This window comes from Schistocerca americana, chromosome 1 (genome assembly GCF_021461395.2).
Source record: "Schistocerca americana isolate TAMUIC-IGC-003095 chromosome 1, iqSchAmer2.1, whole genome shotgun sequence".
NCBI classification, from domain to species: domain Eukaryota; kingdom Metazoa; phylum Arthropoda; class Insecta; order Orthoptera; family Acrididae; genus Schistocerca; species Schistocerca americana.
This window is the reverse complement of record NC_060119.1, coordinates 370,327,304-370,352,879: the sequence shown is the minus strand read 5'-3', so window position 1 is coordinate 370,352,879 and position 25,576 is coordinate 370,327,304.

The window sequence follows — 25,576 nt, the reverse complement described above, 5'->3', positions numbered from 1 at the left end:
AGAACAGACACCACGCAGATTCCGCAGCTGTGAAACCCTATATGTAAATGGAAGGGAGGTCACTGCTATCAGTTGTAGCGGGACATTAAGCGGAATCACCGGCGACGAGCGAAAATGTGTACCGGACCGGGATTCGAACCGGAGATCTCCTGCTTATTAGGCAGGTGCGGTAACCACGGCTCCATCCGGGACAACTTATCGCAAGTGCACGGACTATTTCGGTACGCCTCACGGCCGATCCACTTCCTGGGCATTGGATCCACTTCCTTCAGTGCGAATTAACGCTGCAGCTGATAGCAGTGATCGTCCTTGACATAGCATTAACAGGAGCTGTGAGACACTCAGTCCATGAAGAGCAAACAGCATGTGCTGCTTACGGAGGCAGTGATTCTGCTCGCCGGCCTGGGTGGCCGAGTGGTTCTAGGCGCTACAGTCTGGAACCGCGCGACCGCTACGGTCGCAGGTTCGAATCCTGCCTCGGGCATGGATATGTGTGATGTCTTTAGGTTAGTTAGATTTAAGTAGTTCCAAGTCTAGGGGACTGATGACCTCAGATGTTAAGTCCCATAGTGCTTAGAGCCATCACTGTGGATGAAAAATGGATACATTACTATACTCCTGAGATCAAACAACAATCGAACCAATTGGTTACCAAAAGATAATCTGCACCAAAAAAGGCGAAGACCATTCCTTCTGCCGGAGAGGTTATGGCGACTGTCTTTTGGAATTCGCAAGAGATAATCCTCATCGACTATCTGGAAAAGGGTAAAACTATTACAGGTGCATATTATTCGTCGTTATTGGACCATTTGAAAACCGATCTGCAAGAAAAATGCCGGCGACTGGACCGAAAAAAAGTCCTTTTCCATCACGACAGTGCACCAGCACACGCCTCAGCAGTTGTCGTCGCAAAATTATTGGAAATAGGATTCCAACTCGTTTCACATCCCCCTTATTCTCCAGACTTGGCTCCATCGGACTACTATTTGTTCCCCAATTTGAAGAAATAGCTGGCGGGACAAAGATTTTATTCAAACGAGGAGGTGATTGCAGCAACTAATAGCTATTTTGCAGGTTTGAACAATTCCTATGATTTGAAGGGATCAACATATTAGAACAAAATGGTTCAAATGGCTCTGAGCACTATGGGACTTAACATCTGAGGTCATCAGTCCCCTAGAACTTAGAACTACTTAAACCTAACTAACCTAAGGACATCACACACATCCATGCCCGAGGCAGGATTCGAACCTGCGACCGTAGCGGTCGCGCGGTTCCAGACTAAAGCGCCTTTAACCGCGTGGCCACACTGGCCGGCCACATTAGAACAGCGTTGGACGAAGTGTATAAGTCTAAAAGGAGGCTATGTCGAAAAATAAAAAAAAGGTTTACCCCAAACACGTGAGTAGTTTTTATTTTTGCAGGGACTTTTCAAACGCCCCTCGTATCTCACGAGTATGCGGCATCTCCATGACCTTCGCACTAATAACCCACCACATGACGCTATTCGCGCCCAGTAGCACCCTACCTGGATTGGGTGCTTCGTCTTTTCTTTGTCAGGTAGCGATGTATTTGACTTGGATTCAATACTTTTCCCATTATCGTATGCAGATGGGTTCTTTCGGATTTACAAAGTCAAACGTTGTCCGATGCGTTCTCTTTTATTCTTTTGGTCTGGTCGGAAGGCACAAAACGCCCGAAAGACGACCATAAGTTAAAAGGTCCACGTCGTCTGAGTATGTTATGTATCGACATCCACCCGTTCCAGAACCGTTACACGCGGACACTGTCGGGGCGGTATTTTTCTGCACTGAACACAAAGAATAAAGGCCCGTATGAGGAGGACATTTTAATCAACGTCTCCCACAGGTATATAAGTACCGGGGTGTTAGTCTGGTAGCGTTCTGTCATGCTGTTCAGAGCGTGACAGTCGCTGTTTCCTGTCACTGAAATGGAGTTTCCTTGTACCTCGCCTATTTCACGTCGGTAGTTTTCCGTGAGACTCTCAGGAGTGACCAGCATAGCGCTCTGGCGATCCCCAGGAAGCAGCAGGGTAGCCGCTTGAGAGGTCAGCAGGCACACATGGGAAGCGCGGCCTTCTCGCACGATGCTGGACGTGACCGTATTACCGGAGGCGTCGATGCAGATGCTGGCCACGTAGAGGCTATCAACCGGGTGGTAGCGCATTAATGCCCGACAAGCAGCTAGGCAACCGTGGACGCACTCTAGCCTAGAATGCAAAAAAGCGAAACAAATACGCTAAGAGAGAGCGTGCGCACGCTAGGTTACAATCTCCCTCGAGTGCTGACAATGAAGAGCTTCGAGAAAATACCTCTGGTATTGGGAGAACTTTACCAACAGACGTTTATTAATTTGCTGTACAACTATAATCCGTATCTCTGTACCCTACAATTAACATTATTTCTTACGTACAAACATACATTGTCCACTCACATTAATGAGAACATCGTCCGCCCCCCGGTAGCTGAACGGTCAGCGTGACGGATTGTCAATCCTCTGGGCCCAGGTTCGATTCCCGGCTGGGTCGAGGAATCTTCTCCGCCCAGGGACTGGGTGTTGTACTGCCATCATCATCCTGCCATCCTCATCGACTGTAGGTCGCCGAAGTGGCGTCAGATTGAAAGACCGGCATCCGGCGAACGGCCCGCCCGACGGGGGGCCTTAGTCATACAATTAAATAAATAAATGTGAACATCTGTCAAAAGCCTGAATAACCACCATTTGCTGCACGGACCGCTGCAAGAAGTGCAGGAAAAGAGTGAGTGAGGCTTTGGAAGATACTGACGAGTATGTGGAGCCATGTCTACTCCAGTGTCGTGGATGGCTGCGGTAGGTTTCTCGGCTGATGATCCATGTCGCGAACAGTCCGACTGAGGTGGTCCCACACATTCTCGGCTAGACTGATTTTGGTTGACACGTTGCACACCTTTGTGACACGTTTGCACTGTTCTACTGGTAGATGCTATCGTGCTGAAGAAGTAAAAACTGAATACCGGGGTGGACATAGCCCCCAAGGACAGCTGCATACTTAAGTTGATCCATGTGTGTTCCAGAATGACAAGGTCACCAGGGAATGCCACGAAAACATTCGCCAGACCGTGAAGCTATTGCAGGGTGTTTGCTTTCAGACGTTTTACGCTGTACACGGCAATGGCCGACGGAGCACGAAACGAGATCCATATGGATAGAGCACCTGTCGCCACTCAGTGGACATTCGGTTCAGGTATTGGCGTGCAAACACCAGCCTTCTTCGCCGATGAACAGCAGCCCTCATGGGTGAATGAACAAGATGCCTGCTGCGGAGGCCCATGTGCGGCGATGTTTGTTGAGGAGACATTGTTGGCAACCTCTGGGTTCATCTGGCTGGTTAGTTGCTCAACAGCTGCACTTATATTCGCCCGTGCACATCTCCCCAGCCGTTATCGCCCTTCTCATTTATGGCCCGAGGAACATCACATTTGCCTCGGCGACGGTGTACTTCAACCAAGGCGACATGCAAACAGTTTACAGAATTGTTATCCGTTTCGGAAATGGCCGAAAGCCAATGATCATGCCCTTTTGGGCGTCAGACAAATCACTCAGTTTTCGTATTACGACAACGTCTGCACTGTTTTTCGGGTCCCCCACCCGACACACTCTCTGTACCCTTCACTGCTGGTGCTGCGACCTGTCATATGTGAAGGGTTATTACACGTTGACATCGAAGTATGTGTTGGTCACATTAATTTGACTAGACAGTGTTTAACATCAGCGAGAAGTTAAATGTTAATTTTACAGTCAAAGACTTAGCGAAAATTACCATCACTAATACTACTGTCAATACCGCTACTACCGCCATCAGTATTACCAAAAGGCTGCAGCTCATTGATAAAGTGGAGTATCAGTGGTAATTCGTCCCCAGTGCTGAAACAGTATGTGCTGTGTTGGTGGAAGTGTGCAGTGACTCTGCACCATCGTATGTCTAATGGTTAGGAGCACTGACGTTTCCATTGTTGTGAAATAGGTTCAAATGGTTCAAATGGCTCTGAGCGCTATGGGACTTAACTGCTGAGGCCATCAGTGCCCTAGAACTTAGAACTACTTACTACTTAAACCTAACTAACCTAAGGACATCACACACATCCATGCCCGAGGCAGGATTCGAACCTGCGACCGTAGCGGTCGCGCGGTTCCAGACTGTAGCGCCCGGAACCGCTCGGCCACCGCGGCCGGCCTGTGAAATAGGTCTGAATGATAGTGAATTAAAAAGGGTTTACCTTCTTACAAGAGGAAAATTTTTGTTTTGTTTAATTCCCAACCTTATTTTACCACTGTATCTTCAAGTATTCTTTACTTTTATTGTTTTTGAAATATCGGTTTACAAATTTTACGTAGCTTAGGAATATGCTGACTTCCAGTTTTTTGCTGTTGTTTGTATTACAAGTGAAATGGTCAAAGAACTCCAGTGGCAAACCTCGCAAAAGGCTTGTGTATCACGGACGGTTTAGTGTCGAAATTCCGAATGTGTCCGTTGCAAGAATGAAATGAAATGAGCGTATGGCATCGTTGGCTGGAGAGTTCGGCCGCCATAGTGCAAGTCCTTTTTAGTTGACGCCACTTCGGCGACTTGCGGGTCAATGATGATGAAAATGATTATGAAGGACACACAACACCCAGTCCCCTGCCGGGAATCGAACCCGGGCACCCTGCGTGACAAACTTAAACGCTACCTCTACTCTACGGAGGCGGACGTTGCAAGATGATCGGGCAACTATTACTTCATCCCATGTACGAGGATTGGACACAAATATGGAAATAACGCTAGGAATGCATTCTTGAGCAGATGCTTTCAGAGTCCGCAGGTTGCGGTGTTGCGTCAGACCACGAACGGCATCTGTGCTATGTCCTCAATACGTGACAACGATCACTCGTGGTCAGAGTAATGTCCTATGTACTTCTGAGTGCACTGCGTCGGAGCTAAATAACTTCGAACGTCGGCAGATTGTTGGTGCTCGTATAGTAGGCGTTTCCGTAACTAACTAAAGAAGTCGAAGCGGAAAAACATAATCAGTTAACGCGGACGAAAATGTGTGGTGAGTGATCGGACAGAACTCACTGAAGTAGATTGTGCCTAAAAAAAGTGGACGACAATTTCAAAAATCACCACAAAACTGAATATCGCACCTGTGAATCCTCTCAGCATCGAAACAACGCGGAGAGAGCTCCATAAGCAGGGAACTGCAGGGTGAGGTGGAATTCAAGAAGCACTCATCATTGACACAAATTCCCGTAACAGGAAAACGTAGTACAGAATCCATGAATCCTGGCCTATGGAAGATAGTCATTTAGTCGGATGAGTCTTGTTTCACACTGTATGCAACTTTTCGTGGAGTTTACTCGCAAGAGTGAAACATGGTAAAGGTTCGAGGACGATTTTGGCAGCCATACTGTAGTATTCCATGATGCTCATGGTTACTCTGGAAGGTCGCATTACTGCCAACGATGATATGGCAATTTTTACTGATCGGGTCCATCCCGTGGTCTTGATACCAAATGGTGATGCTGTGTTTCAAGGCGCAGTGTCCCTGTTCACACAGCTCAAATCGTCCAGAATCTCTTCTGTGAGCGCAAAGATGAATTGTCCCATCTCCCTTGGACACCACAGTCACCAGATCTCAGAACTCAATATTGCTGAGCCTTTGTAGTCTACTTTTGAGACAAGGGTGCGTGACCGCTGTTCACCTCCATCATCTGTAAGTAGCCGTTTGTATGTTACCAGCGCTGTAGACTGTGATAATATCGCTGGCAGCGCTCTGCGCCCTCGGAAAGAGATTCTGTGGTTGGACGGACTTGTAGTTATCGAGTGGATAGGGAAGTGTATGGACATGATATTGTTAGTGGAGACTCTGTGTTGGTAGGACATGGACTGTAAAGTCAGATGAGACGATGTGTTTATAATACGCAAGGAAATGTATGATGATTAATGTTTGGTTGACAGTGGAATTATTGACCACTATATAATTTTTGGAACTGGATGTCACATGGATAAGGCAAAATTTTCTAAATACAATGTTTGCTTCCAGAATGAGATTTTCACTCTGCAGCGGAGTGTGCGCTGATATGAAACTTCCTGACAGATTAAAACTGTGTGCCCGACCGAGACTCGAACTCGGGACCTTTGCACTTGCCCGCGAAAGGCAAAGGTCCCGAGTTCGAGTCTCGGTCGGGCACACAGTTTTAATCTGCCAGGAAGTTACAATGTTTGCTGTTCAACAAAATCTTTCTTTCGCTAACCATATGCGTCCTTGGTAGTTAGAATCTTTTCATTCAGCTGGTTGTAGTTGCTACTTGCTGTAATTGCTGTACTTTGTGTTATGAAGATTTTCTGGGAGGTAAGTAACTTATGAAAAAGAATGGGGTTTTTGCTATTGGGATTCGCGACAGAAATGAGTTAAGTAATTAACAGAGTTGGAGGTAGTTTGATATTTCTTTACTTTCATAAAATGGTTCAAATGGCTCTGAGCACTATGGGACTTAACTTCTGAGGTCATCAGTCCCCTAGAACTTAGAACTACTTAAACCTAACTAACGTAAGGACATCACACACATCCATGCCCGAGGCAGGATTCGAACCCGCGACTGTAGCGGTCGCGCGGTTCCAGACAGTAGCGCCTACAACCGCTCGGCCACCTCGGCCGGCTCACTTTCATATTTTTTGGGTTTGTACTATTGTTAGGATTTCTTGCAAATTCAGGGCCATTCCTTTGAGTTAATTACTGGAAGTCATGTTGTCAATGTATAGCAGTCAGATTGCGTTGGAATTGTATATTGTGGGTAATAAATGAATAGGTTAAGTTTGAGTCGTCTTTGCCAGGGAAAATTCTGTAGGTCAGCGATTGATAAAAATAATTAAAGAGGTTGTGGTGTCACCGCCAGACACCACACTTACTAGATGGTAGCCTTTAAATCGGCCGCGGTCCGGTAGTATACGTCGGACCCGCGTGCCGCCACTATCAGTGATTGCAGACCGAGCGCCGCCAGGCGGCAGGTCTAGAGAGACTTCCTAGCACTCGCCCCAGTTGTACAGCCGACTTTGCTAGCGATGGTTCACTGACAAATTACGCTCTCATTTGCCGAGACGATAGTTAGAATAGCCTTCAGCTACGTCATTTGCTACGACCTAGCAAGGCGCCATTATCGATTGCTATTTATCTTGTGATGCATGTACCGTCAGACCGATGTTCACCAATTATGGATTAAAGTTAAGTATTCCAGAAGCTACGTACTTTTTTTACTAGACTCAACTCCTTTAACTGTTCCAGACATCACGCCAGCCTGCGTGAGCAAAAACGCGTGCCTTTCGGCTATCTCATAGTGGCTTGGCTGTCTTGCCAAGTCACAACAGAGGCAGTTTCACACAGTTACCTGATCGTGACACCATTTTGCAGGAAGAATGGTGTAACATTTCCTTGACGATAACGCAGTACCTGTATTTGTCCATTCCGAGATGACACTGGAAGCTGTTCTGAATGCCAACGGTTTTCCTACACCGTATTAACAACGGTAATGTGTTGTGTTTTAGGTGATTCCATGTTTTTGTTCACCCTCCCCCCCCCCCCCCCCCCCCTCTATGTCACGTGAAATAGTCCGGACGAGAAAAAAAGAGAAATTAGAGTTCACTGTGGAGGTTTCTCAGCAGCTGTTCACCTCACTCACTGTTCGCGTGTGAAACAGCGAAGTGGGGGAGTGGTAGTGGTTCCCTGAAGTACCTACCGCCACATTCTGTAAGGTGGCTTTCCCACTAAGGACGTTGATGACGTCAATATCAAACAAACGAACTGCAAAGCTTCTCCGTGATAGCAAGTCTGATCTGATGGGTCTTTAAAGGACTAATCGCAACCTGTATACATGGTGAAAAATCCACCTGATAACCAGGTCAGGGCAGTGTAGGGAACGACAAGCTGAGCGAAATTTTCCGGATAATCCCAGGTGCTACGATTATGATACGACAATCGGAGGCGCGCGCATTTAAACCAGCTTGCACTAGGGAAAACCGACCGGTTAAAACCGATACCGGATTTTAGTTCTGAATAACTGGTATTTTTCGATATTTGTTTGGTCTCTGTTTTAACAAGCGTTTGTTATTTTATATTAATAACTCAGTAAAAAAACCGAAATATCAATTATCCATAGCAACAGTGTTAAAACTGTTCGTTTTTAATTAGTCCTTTTTTTTTTTAAAGAAAAAGCAGTAATTTTTATTTGTAAAATTTGTATTTGTCCGAATTATTGAGATATTGTAGAAAACAGGAAAAGCGACCAGTGCTATTTTAATTATAATGACGACAGAAACGAGCAACAGATATATGGCGTATGAATTGGTACAACAGTGCTGTTGCCGTGTTTCGTGGCTTAGGGCGCGCGTGTGCGTGCAGCGTGCGGGACTTGCCCCCACCTACTCTATGCGATAGTTTCTCCCTGTCGTCGCCGGACATAACGTTGTATTCTACAGTGGTACCAACCTCAGCCTGGAAATATTTTTACGACGTGACGTAGCAATGAAGTACAGCGCATCATCTGCTAAGAGATCAAAGTTTTGTTTGATATTTCTATGAAACAATAAATGAGTAGGGAAATTATGGTAATAGTAGTAAATTAAAAACTTAACAACGATTGCTTCATAGCATACAATAAAAATAGAAAGTAACTGCAATTTGCTGTCTGTGTGTACATAACATGCATTTACCGGCTCGTAGCCCTTCTAAATGGGTAAATTAACACGAAAACCAGAGTTTCTCAACCTCAGCTTTTACCGTTTATCATTGACTGTTCGTACTGTCCAAACAGTGGTATGATCTCCGATTACAAAACGATTTTAGAGCAGAGTTTCAAAAACTAAGTAGAAGAATGCTGCTGATTTTTGCAGTATTCGACCACTTACCGCTTCTCGAGAACAGCAGTGAACGGTGAACGGACAGCGTTTTCATTTATTTGCCTATTTCATTTAATATTTTAATCTATGTATCATGAAACAAACGGCCAAAAATTTTCAATCTTTGTTCGATTCCTACGCTTATTACAGGAAATGAATCGAATAAAAAAACGGAAAATCGGTTATTTCAGAAACCGATTATTTTTAGCGGTTTTAACACTCAATTTAAACTGGCGTAGGAAAAAGCCGATATACCCAAAAATCGGTTGTTTCAGTGATAACCGCCATCCCTAGTTTGGTCCAGCTATTACCTGTTATGCTACAGAGCGCAACTGCTAGTTAAATTAGCTAAAGATAAATGCTTTAGCTGAACAGTCAGAGCTAGGCAAACTTTAAATTGCTACACACGGCTGGTTACATGAGATGCGAATTTTCCGTGACGTTTGCTGGGTAAAGCTTAGCCACTAACTCATTAACGACAAAAAGTACCTTAACGCCATTAATATTTTAGGATAATACGTTATGGTGCAGAAACACCTGTGTAGTAGGACAGTCGACACGTGGTATCGTAAGGTGCAATCTTCTCATAATAATTTATGAAGGCTACGTGGTTTAGTTGCTGCTAATATTGGGGGAGCAAGACTGAACTTTTATTTTTATGAGTAAGTTAAAGCAAATCAGTTAAGTGTGGATAAGACAATGCCGAAAAAGATAGATTTTAAGCAATCTTTTTCTGTAACCACAAACTCCTTTTGCACCAAATGCTCGAATGCCCCCAACATCGCTAGAAAGTTGCAAAATGACAAACAGAATGTTATTAACTGGAATTTAGTTGGATTCCGTTAATCTTGCAATATCGAAAATAATGTCCTATCTACTGACCGAGAAACCAAAACTTCATGTGTGTAGCCGGCCGAAGTGGCCGTGCGGTTCTAGGCGCTGCAGTCTGGAACCGCGAGACCGCTACGGTCGCAGGTTCGAATCCTGCCTCGGGCGTGGATGTGTGTGATGTCCTTATATAAGTTAGGTTTAACTAGTTCTAAGTTCTAGGGGACTAATGACCTCAGAAGTTGAGGCCCATAGTGCTCAGAACCATTTGAACCATTTTTTGCATGTGTGTAACGCTTCTTGTATTTAGTAACGCCCTTATTAAGTGGCACTCTGTTCTGGTGTGGAAGATTGCTCCAGCTCGGCGAAATGAGTCTTTACGTGCTCGGCATCACGCTGCTAAATTCGTCATACGACGCAAGTCAGGGAGAGATTAAACTGCTCGCAACAGACCGTTCGGAAATTGTCCAAGCAGTGACAAGATTCTAGACTGCATTTTGGGAACCATTATCCATCCTAGGAAAACCTGTAAAAAAGGAGGAAAACACTTTTGCAGTGAACAAAATTCCCTAAGAAAAGACATGAGTGTGTGCAGGCTTTCAGATTGCTGCTGAAGTCTATCCACCCAAAGGTCTGTTCCGATGAGCGAAACGTCGGAATTCATATATGCTGTATTACTTGAAATGAAATTCGTAGATACCTTTACACATTAACAAACGGTGTATTTTCCTATAGTATTCTCATACAACAACAAAACTATTTTATATCTATGTTTTTACGACTTTAGTAAATAATTAAACTTTTTCAGTTTCAGATGTAACCCGATGGCTGATTTTCAGCAATGCATCACAGTAGCCTTAGACAAGAACTCGTTACACAATTACTCTATCGCAGAACTAGAACCAGATTGTCCTTTCATTAATTCGTTCACTGCTTACTAGCCAAGTCCAAGAGTGCTGCGCAGTACAGAACTTATAGCTTATCTCTCGCAGTCAGAAGTAAGAGATTGTCCTTCTAGGGGACTGATGACCTCAGAAGTTAAGTCCCATAGTGCTCAGAGCCATTTGAACCCCGTACATCCATCGTCGGAGGGTGGTACGGAACCCACAGCTCCACAGCCACACATACAAAGTGCCATGCTCGGCTGTTCTTCAGCCGCTGTTTTGTCTCCTCTCACCCGCCCACCGAGAACCGAGACAGTTGGACCGGATCTGAACCGGTGACGCTGTGTAACAGTAAACTACCACAAAAAAGGCCTCGCTGGCATTTCGTTAACAGAAATGAGAACACGGGAAATGCAGAATGTGCTACGTTACAATCGATGTCTTCGCAAAAATTATCGGCGCACCCTCTCAGATTTTCCTCGTAGGTCGGACAAAATCGCACTGCTAGTCACAGCCAAACAAGTTTTATTACCGGACAAACGTCTACAAGCACGTCGCTGATAGTCGATTTGTGGCCACAGTTCCAGAGCGGCTCATTTCCGACTCACGCCAAAAAACAAACAGATATGTCGAAATATTAGAAAAACGGCTAGCAACATGAGGATCCGCCCAAATCCTACAAAAACGCAAGTACTGGTAATAAGACACAGACACCTGACCAGACACAGACCCCAGAACCTAGACGATGTGAAAATATCGTTATGGGGACAAACGATAAAGCCAAGTCCAACCGCCAAATACCTAGGATTGGACTTTGACAGCCTACTAAATTGGGAGAAAAATACAACCAAGAAAATAAGCACAGCCAACTCCAAAGCAAATAGAATACAGCTACTCAAATACAGGAACGGAGGAGCGAGCACAAGAACAGTTTTGCACTTATACAAAATGTACGTAAGGCCAATAATGGAGTACGGAGCGGTAGTGTGGGGCGGCACAACCACACAGTGCAACAGGATAAAGGCTACAGTCACAAGAAAAAAAAATGGTTCAAATGGCTCTGAGCACTATGGGACTTAACATCTGAGGTCATCAGTTCTCTAGAACTTAGAACTACTTAAACCTAACTAACCTAAGGACATCACACAACACCCAGCCATCACGAGGCAGAGAAAATCCCTGACCCCGCCGGGAATCGAACCCGGGAACCCGGGCGTGGGAAGCGAGAACGCTACCGCACGACCACGAGATGCGGGCACAGACACAAGAATATTAAGGAAACTAGCGCAAATACAATACGAACCAACAGCAACACTCCACAATACACTCGAAATAGACTCGATAAAGGACAGAATCAAAAGACAAATGGCAACATACGGAAATGACAGATTAACAACGAATCAAGACATTAATCACGACAATACCATACCATTTAAACGCACCGGCATATAAATACCCTTATTCGCCTCACATTATAGCAATAGCAACTGAACAAGAATACCCAGACAAACATGAAGACATAAAAGCAATAACGGAAAACAAAGATCTGCCTCAACATCTAACAACAGAATAAAATAACAAAACGACATAGAAGAAAATTCTAAGTATTTTCACCCGACTCCAGCTGAGGTTTTCAGGGGTTTCCCTCAGCCGTAAGGCAAATGCCGGAGTTGTGTATTCTTCCCAAAACAAACAAAGAAAACAAATAAGAACACAAAAAACCAAGAAAGGTAAATAACAAAAGATAAACAATAATTTAGATTCCTTCCCCAAATTACAACAAATAAATTGTGTCACCACAGAAAAACGTAAGATAAGCTAAGGCTCCAAACGGGCAGTAAGCCCTATATGAGCCCATCCCACCCTTCCGGTGGTGGAATGAAAATTAACAAAAAAAAAAAAAAAAATCTGGTGAAGTTTGCTCCACTCCTCGCTCCAGTGCTCTGCTCCAACCTTATTACAGGTTGTTTCCCCCGACCGCCCTTCCCCCCACTCGCTTAGGCACGACCTCACAGTTACTCGGAGAATTAAAAAGAACTGTGATCGAAACGAAGGTTTCTGCACTGTCGTTCGGATACCTTACATTGGTTGGATGGCGCGTGCAGCAACCGGGAAGCGGTCGGCCTGGGAAGCCGCTCCTCGTGGCCAGCTGACAGCAGTACACTGGGAGCCGCCGGAGGGATTAATGTTAATTAACAGTCCTGCGGGCAATCCGATAACGCGCTCTGGGGACACGCTAATGCGCTCACTGCACCCTGCTCTGTACGCACGCAATGTCCCGGCGCTGATGGACGCCCGTAATACAATCACCCGCGTAGACGTCACCATCTATTTAAGACACTTCCATGTGTATTTAGAGCACTGAGACAGTTGCTATCTCTGAGTAAAGTTCTACCCAGTCCCGTTACTCTTAGAGTTTCACTTGATAAACGATGGTGTTTTGCCGTTTACTACAGCGATGTGAACGTGAACTGCTAATACATATGTGTAATTAAGGGTGGCGGTGAAACTTCTAGCTCTTATCTGCACCACTTCAGATCGTCTATAAAGGTGGGAAGTAAGTGCCTACTGTAAATATAGTGTCTGACAAAAAAAGTGAAGCATTCACAAGATACGGTTGCCTGTCACTGTAACTTCGTACACCGGCACACCATGGGCGGGAATGGAACTGGTTAGAGTAGCAGTTCTCTGTGACAGATATAATAACGGCCGCCAGAGTATGCATTTGTGCCGCTAGTGGTAGGATATGTACAGTGCGTGAACAGCGTCAGATGTTGAGTGATCACTGTAATGTCGTGTGACTAGGGCTTCCCGTCGGGTAGACCGTTCGCCCGGTGCATTTGACGCCACTCGGCGACTTGCGCGTCGACGGGGATGAAACAATGATGATTAGGACAATACAACACCCAGTCCCTGAGCGGAAAAAATCTCTGACCCCAGCCGGGAATCGAACCCGGGCCCTTAGGATTGACGTTCTGTCGCGTTGACCACTTTTTTTTTTTTTTTGTTGCTGATCGTTTTGTTTGGTCGTTGCAGACGTCACACGACATCCAGTCAAGTTCGTTTTTTGATCTTTCCACTCAGTTTTTTATTACAGAGGCCAACCAGCTCTCTGACTGAACACGCTGAGCTACCGTGCCAGCTACCACTCAGCTACCGGGGGCGGACCGTGATCACTGTCAAGAACACGGAGATGCTATGTAGTCGTCTGAGACAACGTTGTCAGCACCTGACAGAATTTGAAAGGTGTCTCATTGTGGGTATCGTACAATAGCACCGAGCGAGGTGGCGCAGTGGTTAGCACATTGGACTCGCATTCGGGGGACGACGGTTCAAACCCGCCTCCGGCCATCTGGGTTTAGGTTCTCGTTGGTCTCCCTAAATCACTCCAGGCAAATGACGGCATGGTTCCATTCAAAGGGCACGGGCAGTTCTGTTCTCCACCCTTGACACAATCCGAACTAATAACCTCGATGTCGACGGAACGCTAAACCCAATCTTCCTTTTTATTTCATATAATATCTACGAGGGTAATCCCAAAAGTAAGGTCTCCTATTTTTTTTGTAAGTACATAGATCTGTTTATTTCTACAATGGTTTACATCAGTTTACAGCTTGAATATTTAGCTAGTTTTCGACATAATCACCATTTCTGTCGATGCATTTCTGTAGACGCTGTGGCAGTTTTTGTATGCCCATGTCATACCAGCTCGCCGCCATGGTGTTCAGAAAGTTATGAACCACTTGTTTCACCTCGTCGTCGGAGCTGAATCGCTTTCCGGCCTAGCGTTCTTTTAACCTAGGGAACAGGTGATAGTCTCTGGGCGCCAAGTCAGGACTATAGGGGGGTGGGTGATTATGTTCCACTGAAACTGTTGCACGAGAACAACGGTTTGCCGAACGATGTGTGGCCGAGCTTTGTCATGGAGAATGTGTACGCCCTTGCTCACCATTCCTCTTCTCAGATTCTGAATTGCCCGTTTGAGTTTTTTCAGAGTCTCACAGCACCTGTCAGCATTAATTGTGGTCCCAGTGGGCATAAAGTCGGCCGACAATACCCCTTTCCGATCCGAAAAAACGGTCGTCATGACTTTACCGGCAGACTGTGTTTGTTTGAATTTCCACGGCTTTGGGGAAGGAGGATACCGCCAATGGCGTGATTGTTGCTTGGTCACAGGCGTAAAGTGGTACGCCCAGGTTTCGTCACCCGTGACAATTGAGTCCAGAAAGTTGTCCTGTTCGGCTGCGAGGCGGTGAAGAAATGCGCGGGAAGCATCAACTCGTTGCCGCATGTGGTCCTCAGTCAGCATGCGTGGCACCCATCTTGCGCACACCTTCCGGTAGTTCAATGTTTCCGTCAAAATTCTGTGAGCGGTGCTTCGGGAAACCTCAGGAACCAACGTGCAGACATCATCCAGGGTGATCCGCCGATCTTCACGCATGCTTTGCTCAACCTTCAACACTGTCTCCTCAGAAACTGACGGTCTCCCGCTCCTTTGTTCGTCGCGAATTTCGGTCCGACCAGCTGCAAACTCTCTACACCACTTGCGAACATTTTTGACATCCATGCACGACTCACCATATGCTTCCGTCAACTGACGCAGTACCCTTTGCGTTCAAAAAGCGAATAACTGTACGCAATTCGCACTTGGCGGTAACATCCAACGGGAGCTCCATTCTCAACGGCTGCCAAGCCAAGACTGAGCGTCTCAGCGCGGCATGCACATGTTTACACACAGCGCGTGAAGCACTGTTCATAACAGTGTGACCAACTGCCACACAAACAGAGTTCTGTAGTTATAAAAAAATAGGAGATCTTACTTTTGGGATTACCCTCGTAGATTTCTGGGGCGTTGGTAATGATGAGGTTTGGTTTGTGGGGCGCTCAGCTGTTCGGTCATCAGCGCCCATACAAAGTCCCAATTTTTACACAGTCCAATTTTTAAACAATCCAATCGTGCCACGGTCAGGAATGATGATGATGATGATGATGATGATGAGAGCAACACACACACTCAGTCCCTTGGCAGAGAAAATCACCAATCCGGCTGGGGATAGAACCCGGGACCCCATGATCCAAAGGCAGCAACGCTAGCCACTAGACCACGAGTTGCGGGTGATTTGTGGGTCGTGGCCCAGTGTGGAACTGCATGGTAACATGAGGGCAGGCATACTCGACGTCAAGTTTCCGGTAGAGCTCGTCTGACCACCTGCAAACACATCGTAACACCTTCATATCTCACACTGGACTCGCATTCGGGAGGACGACGGTTCAATCCCGCGTCCGACCATCCTGATTTAGGTTTTCCGTGATTTCCCTAAATCACTCCAGGCAAATGCCGGGATGGTTCCTTTGAAAGGGCACGGCCGACTTCCTTCTCCGTCCTTCCCTAATCCGATGAGACCGATGACCTCGCTGTTTGGTCTCTTCCCCCAAACCAACCAACCAACCAACCACCTTCACATCTGCGCCTGCCATTCGAAGATAGTTAATGGACTCCCTACAACTTTCTGTGTTATCCCGCACTATTGGTCCGATACTGGCAGCAGAAGGGTTAGGGAATTACCACCCCACCCGTAGGCTGCTGGTAACAGCTGAACACAAACGGCTGCGTTTGGAGTAGTGGCGGACCGGGAAGCATGAGCTGTTAATGCGGCGAATATGGTGGCCACCTAAGGAGAGTTCCCATTTTTCCAATGTTTTGGAGAGACACAGCGGAGTTATTCCTGGCATCATGGTGAGCAGAACCATCTGTTATTATTGCAGTTTACCGCTGTTAGTGACTGAGGGATGTCTGATGCCACAATGCTGCTTCACGGACATCCTGAGTCCTCGTGTCTTACTTCTCTTGCAACAGTATCCTGGTGCCATTTTTCAACAGGACAATGCTCAGCCGCACATAGAACGTGTCTCTCTGTACTGTCTGCGTGATGCTGATGAACCATCATGGCCAGCAAGATCCCCAAATATGTCCCCAAAAGATCATGTATGGGACCAACTCGGAAACCAACTCCGTTCCAACTTCACTGTCCACAATATCCAGTATCAGTTCGAAGAGTTGTGGGCCAACATGCCTTAGGAATGATAGAACGGCTTTATGACCCTCTTCCCAACCTTCATCCAGGCTATTTGAGTGTATAAGTTCATACTGATAAGTGGGCTCATATTGCCAATTTCTTTGTAAATGTGACCCAATTTTGTAGTCAATGAAATAATATCACATATCCTCTCGACCTCGGAAGTTTCTTTTCGTGTACTTCTCCGTTTGTCGGTGTTTCGCTTTTTATTGGAGGGCTTTTAACGCAGTTCCATAAATATCCATGATTTGATTTAAAAAATGTGTTTGTTTCTTTACATTGATGCAAATTTATCACTTGGTTCAAGTAGCCGTTCGATATGAAGTGTGGCTTTCTGTGGTTTTGGTACAGGGATGGTGTAGGACTGTGCTTTGGCTTCGAGTTACTTTGTATCTAACTCTAAGGACTATCAGGAATGGCCATACAAAACTAATGATTACGACATCCATGGTGCACATTAGACGAGTTGGTCATTCCAGGGCCATCCACATCAGACGAAAATGTGCGGTTGCTGCCAGAAATGTTCAACAGAAGCCTCAAAAAAATCAACACAGCAGGCAGCCTGAGAAAACGGACCAATTCTGTACACGATCGAAAATATACTTAACAAACTGTTTTAAGTTTCAGTCGTGGAAGCTACATTACTTGCAGGATATGTCTTCGGAAGCTTGGGACCATCGGATAGTGTAGGCCTACGGAGAAAACGTGCCCCCATTGTTTTCAAACATGGTGTGGAGTGACGAAGCTGCTTGGGAGGATTTGTAAACCGCCATAATTCCCATTACTGGATGAAAGGTTCTCCACTATCAACAGTTGAGAAAAAGCCAATCACTCCATACTAACGACATAGTACGGTATGACATCAAAGGAATTTATCGGTCCGTCAGTTCTTCGGACAGAATGAAAATATACCGATATTTAGCCATGTTGTAAAATAGGGTCTGGCCAGTTGTGTTCACGTACGACAGTATCAATGGCCTCATTTTTGCTTAAACGGTGACCAACTACGTTCTGCAATCAGCGTGCGCAAAGAAATAACTCGACCATCAAAAATCAAATGGCTCTGAGCACTATGGGACTTAACTTCTGAGGTCATCAGTCCCCTAGAACTTTGAACTACTTAAACCTAACTAATCTACGGACGTCACACACATTCATGCCCGAGGCAGGATTCGAACCTGCGACCGTAGCGGTCGCGCGGTTCCAGACTGTAGCGTCTAGAACCGCTCGGCCACTCCGGCCGGCCCTTGACCATCACTTCCCGGGATATCGGTAGAGCCACAGCGCTCCTCATGATTGGGCAACACCGTCCACCTTCCTCTTGTGAAGCTGGGTGAAGGAGGAAGATTATTGGACCATACCACGTACGCTGGGTGATTTGGCAACTCGCATTGGGTATGTTCTCAACAATTTATAAGTTGGAGAAATTGGTGGAAAATGAAAATACTGAGGCTTATGTGAAATTCGCTGTGAAGAACAGTTTGTACTATTCTACTGATAACAATAAATGTTGTTTCAACAAAATGTACCACGCTTGGCACTTTATTAATTTCCGTAACTAACGTGAACTGAAATTTATCACATCGGATTACTATAGTGTTATGCTGCTTGGATTTTATGTTTATTTTTAGTTAGGCTCAACCGGTTTCGGTTCTCAGCGAATCACCTTCAGATAACATTAAGACTTAATTATATTACGCCCATTACCTAAATTCTGGAACTTCGAAGATCAGCAATATTCACTATTATAAACTACTTCATTAATGATAATCTATTTATACATATGAAAAACGCTGCTTTAATTATACACGCTGGTTTTCTAGTCTTAATTTTAAGTAGTTGTTAAACTAGTATTACAGGATTGCCACATAAGTGTATCTAAGAATATGTTTCAAAGTAAAATAATTGCCTACGATAGTGAAATCAAGAAGAGAAAAACAAAATCAGGAGAAGTACTGGAAATTACAAAAAGTAGAAGCAGTTACAGGGCGCTTATATGATGAACGGAGGATTGCAGCCGGCTGCTGTGGCCGAGCGGTTCTAGGCGCTTCAGTCTGGAACCGTGCTGCTGCTACGGTCGCAGGTTCGAATCCTACCTCGGGCATGGATGTGTGTGATGTCCTTAGGTTAGTTAGGTTTAAGTAGTTCTAAGTTCTAGAGAACTGATGACCTCAGATGTTAAGTCCCATAGTGCTTAGAGCCATTTGAACCATTTTTTTGGAGGATTGATGATTCCATTCGGATAATCATATTTAGGCTGTGAAAGTGCAGCAGGTACAATGAATATTAGTTGCAGAAAGAAAAGACCAGCCTCTATAATCGACCTGTGCGATGTGACGTAGTTTGTGACGTAAGCACGAACGTCACCCACGGATTATTCCCGTGCACCGCCGCGTTTTCCACAGGACTGACTGTGCTTCTGTCTCGATGAGCTGCCTATTTGTGACGCCCCAGCTTACATGCATGAGCATGTCTTTCTGACGACGCGTTCTCCAAACTCAAAATAAATGAACACCATGTATAAAACGTGTCAAAAGGATTAACAGTAACACTCTTTGACACCCATAACCTTTTCACGTGCATGACCTTGGTTTGCATTCTGTCCTGAGTCGTCTTCTGTTGACGTCATGTGTGGTACGATCATATAGCCTTATATGAGCAGAGTCGCTTCCTGCCTGCTTAGTGTGGTTTATCACCACAGTACGTAACCTGCAAACCTTGCATGTATGTAGGTTTTATCTTTCTGGACACGTATTCACGTGCTGGTACTGTCACGTGGATGATTACGCTGTTACGGTTGAGGACTTACTTCTTTCAGCTTTTCGGTGATGGTATGTTCTACATCTGCATGATCACTCTGCACTTCACAGTTAAGTTCAAATGGTTCAAATGGCTCTGAGCACTATGGGACTCAACAACTGAAGTCATCAGTCCACTAGAACTTAGAACTACTTAAACCTAACTAACCTAAGGACATCACACACATCCATGCCCAAGGCAGGATTCGAGCCTGCGACCGTAGCAGCAGCGCCTAGAACCGCCCGGCCACAGCGGCCGGCACACAGTTAAGTGCATGGGAGAGGGTGTATTAGAGCCACTGTGAGACTATTTCGCCACCGTTTCACTCTCGGATAACGCGTGGGAAAAATGAATACTTATCTTTCCGTGTGAGCTCTCTTATTTTAAGCCCATGACCAAATCTTCCAATGTCGGTGGGAATCAACAAAATACTCTGGCATTCGGAGAAAAAATTTACTGATTGAAATTGCATGAAACGATCTCGCTGCAAGTAAAATCCCCTTTGTTTTAATAATTCCTATTATAACTCGCTTAAGATATCAGTGACTCTCTCTCCACTGTTTTGCTTTCGTACATAACCGAGCGGCCCTTCTTTGGACTTTTTCGATGTCCTCCGTCAATAAGGATCCCATACCGCGCAGCAGCTCTGCAGGAGACAATGGAGAAACGTCCTCTTTAAATACTCGGCTGCACATTGTAATTATTGCACCAATAAAACGCAATTTTCGGCACGACATCTCCACAGCATTTACTACGTGATGGGTCGAATTTCAGTTGTTCGTGACTAATTCCTATTCATTTAGTTTAATCGACAGCTTTTAAATTTGTCTTATTTTTCGTGTAACCAAAATATAACGGCATTTATGAAATACTTAAGTGGAGGACGTCACGCTTTTCATTATTTAGGGTCAATGGCCACTTTTCGTACCACGCTGATATTTTGTCTAAATCATTTTACAAAATTGTTAAGGCTTTCGTGGCCACTTGTTGACAAACTGCCTATTGGCTTCTGTCTCGGGTTCTTCGGCCGACGTTCATCTAACGATTTTTCTGACGTTTTGCCAGCACGAGTGGCTGGCATTGTCAAAGCTTCACCCAGTTCACCACCGGCAATGGAGGGTGAAGCTTTGACAATGCCAGCCACTAGTGCTGGCGAAACGTCAGAAAAATCATTAGATGAACGTCGGCCGAAGAACCCGAGACAGAAGCCAATAGGCTAAATCATTTTGTTATCTGTTTCGATCTTCTCATCACTTTACGAGACGGTAAAAATAATATCATCTCCCAAAAAAAAAAAAAAAATCTAGACTGCTCAAATTGTCACCTAAATTGTTCTTACAGCTTGTGAACAGCTGAGAGCGTATAACACTTCTTTGGGATACAGCATATATGACGTCAGTTTCACATGATGATTTTCCGAAAGATATGCGAACTGTAACTTTCTGACATGAAATCAGGACTCCAGTCACGAAAGAGACGATATTCCGTATACACAAGCATCTTGTGAGGAACGGAGGGAAATTCCTTCTGGAAATCTAGAAATATGGAATTTACTTGAGATCACTTGTCGATAAGATGGGAAGAGTTATCATGGCGTCTATTAAGATCTGTTACGAGATAAAGTGACATGGATATTGAGGATCGGCCAGACTGGGCAGAAATTCATTTGGGGGAGCATGAAGCAATGCAGTTGACGCTGGTAACATAACTGGGCATGATATTTTGTTTAAGCGCATGTGTTTTAACAGCATCCCGCTGTTTTTCGCAATAGTGGTCAATTGCTGACCCCGATTCAACGGCTGATGTTAATGTCAACGCGACCATTATCACGCGTAATCCATACTGAAATATTACACAGAAATGACAGTAATTGTCGGGTAAGCCCTAAGGACACACAGCGATTTACAAGCATTCACTCTGGACTCGCCTTCGAGAATCATCCAAATTTAGTTTTCCGGGATTTCGTTAAATCGCGTACGGCGAAGACAGGGATGATTCCCTTGAAAAAGATATGATCGATTTCTTCTTTTCATCCTCGTTCAGATGTAAATTGTGCTTCGCATCTAATGTCCCCGTCGTCGATTAAACATTAAATCCTAATTTTTTCTTCTTTCTTCAATTTGTAAACAAGAATTTTAGCAGTTTTTTTAAAAAAAATCTGAATACTTTATGTTTGTGCTATAGGAGCCTAAATTGTTCACGGGGCCGATGGATATTATAGCAGAAATCAATGTAAGGGCGACGTCATCGGATCTGTAGCTCTGGAAAAACAAATGACAACCATGGAACGTGAATTGCTTGGTACCTTTCGGTCCCCGTTCTCTGATCATCACATGGGACTTACAAAGTCAGCGGTTTGCTTTCCAAACACATTTATCGGTCGTCAGGTTACAACTGGAGTGTGATACCGCTTAGTCCCAACGTAATGGGGGACTCATAATGAGCGCTGGGAAAAGAAAATATCTGACATCACTCTGCAAGATGGAAGACGCGACTGTCTCTGCCAACACTTTTCCTATCCTCTACTTCCACCTTTTCCGTCACTCTTGTTCTGGGCACCAACCAACCTTACATTAAAGATCAACGAGGAAGACGTTTTGTCAGCAGAATTAACAGCAGTTTTGCGGGTGCTGACGTACACATAAAAAATGATTGATCCGAAGGTTATTATACTAACGTGCTCTCAGGCAGCAGCACAAGTAGAGAAATACTACAGAAAACAACGCCAGAACAGCCACCTAGTGTATACTATAAGCCATAATTTGGAGCAAGATTGGCTGACGGTGTTACTTTCGTACGGGCAAAAGGCCATTGCGACCTTTACCGGAATGAAATAGCTGGCAAGTTAGCGAAAGAAGCCGTTAGCATGATTAGTAAGAAGTACGAGAAGATCCCATGACCAGATTTCGTATTCCACGGAAGCGTTAAGAACGAAGGGACTGTGAAACGAGAAAAATTGCCCATCTGCCAGCGATGGAAATACACAGTGGGCGTCATACATCATCAGTTGCGTAACTCGGGGCACACGGGACTTCACAACATCACAGTGCTTCTTCTATCTGCCACCGTCATAGAAGTCTTTAAACTATTACCGAACTTCCTTACAGCAGAGGGCATGGAGGTATGACAATCACGCATTTAAAACAAACACCTCTGTGGTGGACTATGCTTAAGAAAGAAGTGCAACTTTAAGAGCTGTGATGTGAGAAAGAGTGTGCGCGTGTGTGTGTGTGTGTGTGTGTGTGTGTGTGTGTGTGTGTGTGAGGGAGAGTGGGAGGGAGGGAGGGAGGGAGAGAGAGAGAGAGAGAGAGAGAGAGAGAGAGAGAGAGAGAAAATGTGTGAGTATGTATACAGGGTGCCCAAAAATTCACTGCCCAAACTGATAGGTATTACGACGGAGCCAACAACAAATATATTTTTTTAAGCAACCACATGCCTATGATCAAAATGGTTCAAATGGCTCTGAGCAGTATGGGACTTAACATCTATGGTCATCAGTCCCCTAGAACTTAGAACTACTTAAACCTAACTAACCTAAGGACATCACACAACACCCAGTCATCACGAGGCAGAGAAAATCCCTGACCCCGTCTGGAATCGAACCCAGGAACCCGGGCGCGGGAAGCGAGAACGCTACCGCACGACCACGAGCTGCGGGCTCCATGCCCGAGGCAGGATTTGAACCTGCCACCATAGCGATCACGCGGTTCCAAACTGAAGCGCCTAGAACCGCTCGGCCACAGCGGCTGGCTGCCTATCATAGCCTGTGACCTAGATTGTAAGCGAAAAGCAGCGTCCTCAAACATCGTTACACCAAATCTGATTTGAGACATGTAGTGCTGTGTCGTCCCGAAGATCACATTGACCTATTAAACAGCATGCAGCGCCTTAGTGCCGGTTTAAAGGTCGCAGTACGTAACATGGAGAGCTACACATTGTGAGAACTGCAAGACATGAACTGTTTTTACGGAGCAGCTGAAGGCAGTGGTCTAAGACCTTCGCGAATGTGCCACGGACCTTTCACTTGCACGAAGATTCTGGCATTATTGCACGTTTACTGCAGTCTGCATTCGACTGGGCAATGCCGGCGCGTTGATGGTACGCAGGCGCAACGCAGGAAGACCACAGGCGGTGCATTCACCTACGTTTGAAGAAGATGGGCAGTTACGCTTTGAGAACACGTCCGCGGAGAGAGTGGGGAGAGAGGTCTGGGGTTGGCGACAGAAAGGCCTTCCACTGATCCTCTTCCACTAACACTGCCAAAACCCAAAAAACTAACATGCCAATCCATACCAAGATACGGTATAAAGGCCAGGAAAAAGTGAAAGAAAGAACGTAGCCATCTCTGTGCCTCGCCCTAATGTCACTTGTTACTGAACACTATTGGTTGGTCTGAATTCTGCAGCTAACAGTAACTGTGAAGCAAATGGTAACAGTGCAGGACATATTAATTCTAATTATCATCGTTTAGTTTTAAAGCTCGAACAAATGGTTCAAATGGCTCTGAGCACTATGGGACTCAACTGCTGAGGTCATTAGTCCCCTAGAACTTAGAACTAGTTCAACCTAACTAACCTAAGGACATCACAAACATCCATGCCCGAGGCAGGATTCGAACCTGCGACCGTAGCGGTCTTGCGGTTCCAGACTGCAGCGCCTTTAACCGCACGGCCACTTCGGCCGGCTGAAGCTCGAACAGTTTCTGTGTTAGCAGACTAATTTATGAAAATTCAGATCCGCTTATTACGCGGACAACTATTCTTTTTAACGCCCAGACATGTTTGGACACATTTGTGCCTTCACCAGTATGTTGGTTGGTTGATTTGGGGTAGGGAACCAAACAGCAAGGTCATCGGCCCCATCGGATTATGGAAGTATGGGGCAGGAAGTGGGCCGTGACCTTTCAAAGAAACCATCCCGAAATTTACCTGAAGCGATTTAGGGAAATCACGGAAAACCTAAATCAGGATGGCCGTACAAGAGTTTGAACCGTCGTCCTCCCGAATTCGAGTCCAGTGTGCTAACCACTGCGCCATCTCGCTCGGTCACCAGTATTTTTGTGCAAGTCTGTAAAATGAAAACATGTTTAAGTAATGATTATTGTGTGGTATAGTTCAGAGATCGTGGGGCCACACCACAGTCGGCAACACACATCGATACTACAGACATTAGGGATGTCTCGTTGTAGTTAGCAACTGCGAATGGGAGAGTCTGAGGAAGACAAGCCCTCTCTCTCTCTCTTCCCGTACAGCAACGCTCTCACACCGAGGTTAAGATAGAGCTGAGCATGGAAGCGCTCTGCCCCAGTTTGTGACCTCAGGTGAAGCAGTCTGCATCATCGAGTAGGACTAAGGAGTTATTCACGTCGCAGATGGAAATGTACTTTTGTAAATATTGTACATTTTACGAGATTGTTGATTAGTGCAGCAAAAGATGGTTTAATAACTGCTAAGGTCATCAGTGCCTAAGCTTACACACTAGTTAACCTAAACTATCCTAAGGACAAACACACACACCCATGCCCGACGGAGGACTCGAACCTCCACCGCGCCCAGCCGAAATCTTGTCATTCACGTGCTAAAGTGAACTAATACAGGGCAGTTGGTACTCGAAAGTTTTTGGCTACTGCGGTTTAATAAGAGGTCTTTCACTCTCGTTATCACAGTCATGCTACAGGAGACAAATTGAAATTTAATGTGGGTTTTCAAAGTGGTTTCCTTCTGCAGCAGTGAGTGAGTGGAGCCATGAACTGAATTTCTTTATGAATTTCTCTAGAAACTGCAGTGCGAAGGTCCTTGGGTGTTGTAGGAACATTTTTGGAGACTCTGTCTTTTAGATAAGCCAATAACAAATGATCACCCTGGTTGAGATCGTGACTATAACGGCGCCAACCCACAACCTGTCGGTGAATGCTAAGGTGTCCAGAGCGACGATCCGATGTCTGAATGTCGCTTGAAAAAAGTGGAAGATGACTGCAGTACGGCATGCAACTGCTCCATTCAAGACTCGTCGGTATTTGTCTTCTGAGATAGGTTGCTCAGTAAAAATGAGCCAAA